Genomic DNA, 9070 nt, shown 5'->3' with positions numbered 1-9070 from the left:
CTTCAAAAGTGTTTGACGTGTCAGAGGTAAAGAAACTTAATTTTAAATCTTAGCAGTTTAAATCTTAAAATTTAAATTTGAAGACCCACCTCAGGCTAGTGGCTACCATATTGGATAATGTGTTTTTAAAATTAGTCCGGATTTCTGGCCTCATCCTAAATGATAAGATTTCAAGGGAACTGAGTTCTGATCATCCCTCTCTCTTCTTCCATATAATTGCTGCCTCATATTTTAGTCCCTGTTGTGACTAACATGTCCCTCCCACCCCAAACACGAGTTAATCTTTGTCGTCATTACTTTGCACAATCATATTTATTTAGTTTATCAATATAATTATTAGTTTTCAACATCCAACTACTCCCTTGTGTGTTCAGTCTTTTTCTCCTTGAGGGGTGTTTATTAGTTCCTTCAGAGATATGTATAAAAGAGAAATCTCAGGGGCGCCTGGGGGGCTCAGTCGGTTAAGCATCTGACCAGCTCAGGTCATGATCTTGTGGTTCATGAGTTCAAGCCCCACCTTTGGCTCTGTGCTGACAGCTCAGAGACTGGAGCCTGCTTTGGATTCTGTGTCTCTTTCTCTCTCTGGCCCTCCCCCACTCACCCTCTGTCTCTCTCTCTCTCTCTCAAAAATAAGTATTAAAAAAAAATAAAAATAAAACAAATTAAAATTTAAAAAAACCACAATCTCAGATTTTGTTTAAAGATATGACGTTTTATCCTTACACGTGAATTATATTTTAGCTGGCTTTTTCAATCAGCCTTTGCTAAACCACCTAAAATTTAACTGGCTTAAAATAACAATCTTATTTTAGCTCTGTTTTCCTGTCTCATTTCTGGCATCCGGGTGTTTATTTTCGTTTGAATTTGATCTCTATTCTTGTTATATTTTATTCATGCATTTTAAGTCTTTGTTGAGGGAACAAACACATCAGCATCACCCAACTATTGGTAGAAATCTTGTGATGGTCTTTTAAAATTATACCATGTGCTATATTGATGCAAATGATCAATTAAAAGGTAGCTGGTCCAACATTTCCTCCAGCTTTTTAAGTGTTACACTAAGCAAACCAGGAAACTTGCAAAAGTACTCCAGGGGCCGGTTTAGAAGAGTAACAATTGTGCGTTGTAAATACTTTTAGGTAACAGAACAGATTTTTGTTTGAAGTTCTTGCCGACTATTTTTTACAAAAAGGCTGAGCACCTGACCTTCTTCCATAATAGTAAATAACTTCTGGATATTTGGATGTAATCACATATCTAAATCTATATACATGAAAGACTTGTAGCCAAAAATGTTGTGGTTTGAGGCTTGGATCTTTCTAATCTGTAAGAGAGAAGGAGACCAGATTCCCCCGGCTCCATTCAGGCATTCTGCACTGAGACTGGCATCCACCATTACTAACACACCCCCTTTTCACATCCTCCCCTGAGATACTCCCCCACTGTCGACAAAGTCAAGGAGAAAATCAATGGCAATATTGCTCAGTTCTTTCAAACCAAATGAGCTGTGTGCAGCTCTGAGTGATGTACTTATAATTGATGATTATGTCCAAAAAGCCCCAGATGTAACAGGCTTATGTAAAATAAAACAAAAGAGGTGGGCGGGGGGGGGGGGGGGGAAGAAACCTGTGTAGACCCAACGACTTTATAAATTCAAAATTGGTGAATATAAATAAAAACAGGAAGTCGTATTTAATTATACAGTAAGCAAATTACCTTTTGTGAAAAGAATGACATCGCAAAAATGTTACAAAATTCAACACTTTTTGTATTGCTATTTTTGTCACTGAGACGCTAGCACGGTCACTCGTGTCCTGAGTTTGAATAACTCATCTTGTTCAGTAACGAAGTTTTTTCTTTCTTGCTCATGTTAAGCATCTTCAAGTCTTTAGGTAATTCATGACTTAGTCAGTTTCAGTAGCCATCGATAACCTTTATCGATCCACCAATGATTTTAGTCATTGGTAAACAACTTTCGAAAATACGCTATTTGGGGCCGTCAGTTCAGAGGCAAACTTCACAGGCTTTCCTTCTGTTTTAAGGAGTCCTACCAACCTCTGCAGAGCTCTCAGCATGACTTGAAAATTGCTAACATGCCTAAGGAAGACGTCTTCCATTCTTTTGACAGTGATGTCAAAACTCCTAACACCATCCTCAGTGGCCAAGCACATCTGTCGGTCTGTTCTTAGAATTCGCTTTCCACTTCGCAGAAAAAAAACCTCAAGTCTGAGTCTCATCGGGTTCTGACCCAGGCTCTCCTTTTCTACCTCCCACCAAGAAAAAGCAATGCTCCCTCTGTTACTTGATTTCTCCTGGATTTTTAGCATCTCCATTTTTCCTTTCCCCTCCAAAATACCATCTTTTAAAGATACCTACTCTTGGCCCAGACAATTCATTTTGGCTACCCCCCAACCAATGGCCTTTCTTTCATAACCAGGCTTCTAGAAAGAATCCCTGAGAGTTTCGTTTTGTTTTTGCTTCCCTATCTCACATCAATATTCTACATCTGAAACTCAAAATATATGTATTGAGCAACTTTCATGTTTTAGGCTCTCTGATATGAACCATGGTGAGGATTCCACAGTACCCCTAAGATTTTTACAGTCTATGGTGGGAGAGAGATGAGTATAATTAAAGTACTAAGAGGTACATATTACCAAGCCCTGGGAACATCTGAGAAGGGCATCTATCTAATCCACATGTAGGACGGTCAGAAAGGTTCCTCCAGGAGGAGGCCAGACCCAAGACCTGAAGGACAAGTAAGAATTAGACAGATAATTATCAATTATTACTTATAATTGTCAGGCCTTATAATTAACTTTATAAGGTTATTATGGGAAGATCAGTTGAGAGGAGGAGTTAATTCCAGGAGAGCAAATAAAGGTAAATGAGAATACAGTGCATGAATTCATTTAAAAAAAAAAAATCACGTATGGGGCACCTGCGTGGCTCTGTCGGTTAAGCGTCCGACTTCACTCTGGTCGTGATCTCGCAGTTTGTGAGTTTGAGCCCCACATCAGGCTCTGCACTAACTTCTCAGAGCCTCAAGCCTGCTTCAGATTCTGAGTCTCTCTCTCTCTCTGCCCCTCCCCTGCTTGCACTCTGTGTCTCTCTCTCTCAAAAAATAAATAACCATGTAAAAAAATTTTTTTCAAAGATCGTGTCTAAATTATGACTGGAGTTGGAGTGAGGGTTAAGGCACAGGCAGGCTGGAGAGAGGAGCACTGACCGATGATAAAAGCCTTGTGTATTTTTGCGAAGAAGCCAGTGAAGGCATGGATGGGAGTGACATAATAAAAATTGTATGTTGGAGTGATGTACGTGGTATGAAAATGGATGACTTTCCAGTTTTAAGACAGTAGTTGGGCCAAAGATAAGACAAAGACAATAGATCTCAAATACCCAACAAACTTCCAGAAAAAAAAAAAAAAAAAAAAAAAAGAATGGAAAGGCTAAAAGGGAAGCAGTATTGGGCCAAAATATTAGCTGAAAATTTCCCAGAACGTAAACAAAACAAAAACTCCAGTTCTTTGATTACAAGTGACCACAGAGTGCCACGTAGGACCAAGAACCAAAACCAAAACCAAAACCAAAACCTACACCTAAGCACATCTGCATGAAACTTCATATACTTCTGACTAAAGAGAGAATACTAACATATCCTAGTAGGAACAACAAAATAAATGAATGAGCATCAGAGTTCTAGAAGCATTCTTTTTTTTACATGTTTATTTTCTTTTATTGAGAGGGAGGGAGAGAGAATCCCAAGCAGGTTCCGCACTGTCAGTGCAGATCCTGACGTGGGGCTCCCTGCCACGAACCGTGAGATCGTGGCCTGAGCCGAAACCAAGAGACAGACGTTTAGCCAACTGAGCTACCCAGGCGCCCCCCACAGTTATATAAGCATTCTTATCAGCAAAACTAGATGTGAGAAGGCAATAACATGGTTTTGTTTTGGTTTGGGTTTTTTTGCATTTTTAATTTTATTTATTTATTTATTTTATATTTTTATTTTTTGGTTTCAGGAGTAGAACTCCGTGATTCATCACTTACATACAACACCCAGGGCTCAGCACAACAAGTGCCCTCCTTAACACCTTAGCCCACCTCCCACTCACCTCCCTCCATCAACCCATAGTTCTCTATCAAGAGTCTCTTACAGTTTGGTTCTTTCTCTTCTCTTACCGCCCACCTTCCCAAATGTTCATCTGTTTTGTTTCTTAAGTACTACATATGAATGAAATCGTATGGTATTTGTCTTTCTCTGATTGACTTATTTTGCTTAGTACAATACATTCTAGCTCCGTCCACATCATTTCAAATGACAAGATTTCATTCTTTTTTGATGGCATTCTTTTTGATGTGTGTGTGTGTATGTATATATGCATATAATGGAATGTATATACGTATATTTACACACACACCACATATGTATATAAACACACCACATCTTCTTTATACACTTACCAGTTGATGGACATCTGGGCCCTCTCCATAGTTTGGCTATTGTTGATAATGTTGCTATAAAAATTGGGGTGCACGTACCCCTTCACATCTATATTTTGTGTCCTTTGGATAAACACCTAATAGTGCAATTACTGGAACATAGGGTAGTTCTATTTTTAATTTTTTGAGGAACTTTCATACTGTTCTCCAGAGTGGCTGTACAAGTTTGCATTTCCACCAACAGTTCAAGGTTCCTTTTTCTCCACATCCTCTCCAACATCTGTTGTTTCTTGTGTTGTTACTTTGAGCCATTCTGACAGGGGTGAGGTGGTTTTTCATCGTGGGTTTGATTTATATTTCCCTAATGAGGAGTGATGTTGAGTATCTTTGCATATGTCTGTTAGCCATCTGGATAACTTCTTTGGAAAAGTGTCTGTTCATGTCTTCTGCTCATTTCTTAACTGGGTTGTATGGGTTTTGGGTGTTGGGTTTGATAAGTTCTTTATAGATGTTGGACACTAACCCTTTGTCAGATATGTCCTTTGCAAATATCTTCTCCAATTATGTAGGCTGTCTTTTCATTTTGTTGATTGTTTCCTTCGCAGTGCAGAAGCTTTTTATCTTGATGAAGTCCCAGTAGTTCATATTTGCTTTCATTTCCCTTGCCTTCATCATCGTGTGTAGTAAGAAGTTGCCCTGGCCAAGGTCAAAGAGGTTGCCACTTGTGTTCTCCTCTAGGATTTTGATGGTTTCCTGTCTCACCTTCAGGTATTTCATCCATTTTGAATTTATCTTTGTGTATGGTGTAAGAAAGTGGTCCAATTTCATTGCATGCCGCTCTCCAGTTTTCCCAACACCATTTATTGAAGAGCCTATCTTTTTTCCATCAGATATTCTTTCCTGCTTTGTCAAAGGGGAGTTGACAAACTTGTATTCTGTTCCATTGATCTATGTGTCTGGTTTTGTGCTAGCATCATACAGTCTTGATGACTACAGCTCTGTAATACAGCTTGAAATCTGGAATAGTGATGTCTCCAGTTTTGTGTTTCTTTTTCAGAATTGCTTTGGCTATTTGGGGTCTTTTGTGATTCCATGTGAATTTTAGGGTTGTTTGTCCAAACTCGCCAAAAATGCTAGTTTGATAGGATGGCAATGAATGTGTAGTTTGCTTTGGGTAAAATAGATATTCTAACATGTTTATTCTTTCAATCCATGAGCGTGGAATGCTTTTCCCTTTTTGTGTCCTCTTAAATTTCTTTCATAAGTGTTCTATAGTTTTCAGAGCATAGGTCTTTTACTTCTTTAGTTAGGTTTATTCCTAGGGATCTTACTGGTTTTGGTGCAATTGCAAATGAGATCGATTCCTTGATTTCTTTTTCTGTGGCTTCATTATTGGTGTATCGACGTTGTATTGGTTGTACAGATTTCTGCACATTGATTTTTATACCCTGTGACTTTGCTGAATTAGCAATTTTTTGGTGGAATCTTTCAGATTTTCTACATAGAGTATGATGTCCACTGCAAATAGTGGAAGTTTGACTTCTTCCTTGATGATTTGGATGCCTTTTACTTCTTTTTGTTGTCTGATTGCTGAGGCTAAGACTTCCAGTACTATGTTAAATATAAATAGTGAGCGTGGACATCCTTCTCTTGTTCCTGACCATAGGGGAAACGCTCTCCGTTTTTTCACATTGAGGATATTAGCTGTGGCTTTTCCATATATGTCCTTTATGATGTTGAGGAATGTTCCATCTATCCCTACTTTGTTGAGGGTTTTTATCAAGAATGGATGTTGGGGCTCCTGGGTGGCTCAGTCAGTTAAGCATCTGACTTTGGCTCAGGTCATGATCTTATGGTTCGTGGGGCTCTGTGCTGAGAGCTCAGAGTCTGGATCCTGCTTCAGATACTGTGTCTCCCTCTCTCTCTGCCCCTCCCCCCACTTGTGTTCTGTCTCTCTCTCAAAAATAAACATTAAACATTTTTTTATATAAATATATTTTTAAATTTTTTTAATGTTTATTTGTTTTTGAGAGAGAGAGAATGCAAGTGGGGGAGGGGTAGAAAGAGAGGGAGACACAGAATCTGAAGCAGGTTCCAGGCTCTGAGCTGTCAGCACAGAGCCCGCCATGGAGCTTGAACTCACAAGCCATGAGATCATGACCTGAGCCAAAGTCGGACGCTTAACCGTCTAAGCCACCCAGGTACCCCTATAAAAAGAATAGATGTTGTATTTTTTTTTTTTTTTGTCAAATGCTTTTTCTGCATCTCCAGGATCCTATGGTTCTTATCCTTTCTTTTTTAATGTGGTGTATCACACTGATTGATTCGTGGACATTGAACCAGGCTTGCAGCCCAGGAATAAATCCCACTTGATCATGGTGAGTAATTCTTTTAATGTGTTGTTGAATTTGATTTGCTAATATCTTGTTGAGAATTTTTGCGTCCATGCTCATCAGGGATATTGACCTGTAATTCTCCTTTTTAGTGGGATCTGTGTCTGGTTTTGGAGGCAAGGTAATGCTGGATTCATAGAGTCAGTTTGGAAGTTTTCCTTCTATTTCTATTTTTTGGGACAGTTTGAGAAGAATAGGTATTAACTCTTCTCTAAAAGTCTGGTAGAGGATGAGCACTGGGTGTTGTATGGAAACCATTTTGACAATAAATTTCATATATTGAAAAAATAAATAAATAAATAAATAAATAAATAAATAAATAAATAATAAAAGTCTGGTAGAATTCCCCTGGGAAGCCATTTGGCTCAGGACTCTTGTTTGTTGGGAGATTTTTTTTTTTACTTTATTTATTTATTTTGAGAGAGAAAGAGGGAGTGCTCACACAAGTGGGGGAGAGGCAAAGAGAGAGGGAGAGAACGAGAATCCCAAGCAAGCTCTGTGCTGTCAGTGCAGAGTCTAACACAGGGCTTGATCCCCAAAACTGTGGGATCATGACCTAAGCCAAAATCAAGAGTTGGATGTTTAACCAACTGAGCCATCTAGGCACCCCTGTTGGGAAATTTTTGATTACTGATTGAATTTCTTTGCTGGTTATGGGTATGGTCAAATTTCCTATTTCTTCCTGTTTCGGTTTTGGTAGTTTGTGAGTTTCTGGGCCTTTGTCCATTTCTTCCAGACTTCCCAGTTTGTTGGCATATAATTTTTCATAGTATTCTCTTATAATTGTTTTACTGTGGTGTTGGTTGTGATCCCTCCTCTTTCGTTCATGATTTCATCTATTTGGGTCCTTTCTCTTTTCTTTTTAATAAGTCTGGCTAGGGGTTTATCAATTTTGTTAATTCTTTCAAAGAACCAAGTCTTAGTTTTGTTGATCTATTCTACTGGGGTTTTAGTTGGTTTCCATATCATTTATTTCTACTGTCATCTTTATTATTTCCCCACTTCTGATGGCTTTACACTTTATTTGCTGTTTATTTTCTAGCTCCTTTAGGTGTAAGGCTAGGTTGTGTATTTGGGAATTTTCTTGCTTCTTGAGATAGGCCTGAATTGCAATATTCTCCCCTCTTAGGACTGCCTTTGCTGTATCCCAAAGGTTTTAGACTGTCGTGTTTTCATTTTCATTTGTTTCCATGTATTTTTTAAAATTTCTTCTTTAACTTATTGTTAACCCATTCATTCCTTAGTAGGATGTTCCTTAACCTCCATGTATTTGAGGGTTTTCCAAATTTCTTTCTTGTGGATGACTTCAAGTTTCATAGTGTTGTGATCTGAAAATGTGCATGTATGATCTCGATCTTTTTGTACTTGTTGAAGACTGATTTGTGACCCAGCATGTGATCTATTCTGGAGAACGTTCCATGTGCACTTGAACAGAATATATATTCTGGTGCTTTAGGATGAAATGTTCTGAATATATCTGTTAAGTCCATCTGGTTCATTGCGTCATTCAAAGCCATTGTTTCCTTGTTGATTTTCTGCTTAGATGGTCTGTCCATTGTTGTAAGTGGGGTGTTAAAGTACCTTACTATTATTGTATTATTATTAATGAGCTTCTTTACATTTGTTATTATTGATTTATATATTTGGGTGCTCCACATTGGGGGCCTATATATTTATAATTGTTAGATCTTCTTGATGGATAGACCACTTGATTATGTTATAATGCCCTTCTTCATCTCTTGTTACAGTCTTTGGTTTAAAATCTAGTTTGTCTTGGGGCACCTGGGTGGCTCAGTTGGTTAAGCTTCTGACTTTGGCTTAGGTAATGATCTCACAGTTCATGAGTTCGAGCCCCACATGGGGCTCAGTGCTGACAGCTCAGAGCCTGGAGCCTTCTTTGGCTTCTGTGTCTCCCACTCATACTCTGTCTTTCTCTCTCTCAAAAATAAATAAACATTAAAAAAATAAATAAATAAAATCAAATCTACTTTGTCTGATATACATATGGCTACTGCAGCTTTCTTTTGATGTCCATTGGCATGATAGATGGTTCTCCATCCCCTCACTTTCAATCTGCAGGTGACTTTATGTCTAAAATGAGTCCCTTGTAGGCAGCATATAGATAAATCTTGTTTTTATATCCATTCTGATACCCTATGTCTTTTGACTGGAACATTTAGTCCATTTATATTCAGAGTAATTATTGGTAGATATGAATTTACTGCCATTGT

This window comes from Panthera leo, chromosome E1 (genome assembly GCF_018350215.1).
Source record: "Panthera leo isolate Ple1 chromosome E1, P.leo_Ple1_pat1.1, whole genome shotgun sequence".
Taxonomy (NCBI): Eukaryota; Metazoa; Chordata; class Mammalia; order Carnivora; family Felidae; genus Panthera; species Panthera leo.
The sequence above is the reverse complement of the archived record's forward strand: the minus strand, read 5'-3'. Positions refer to the sequence as shown.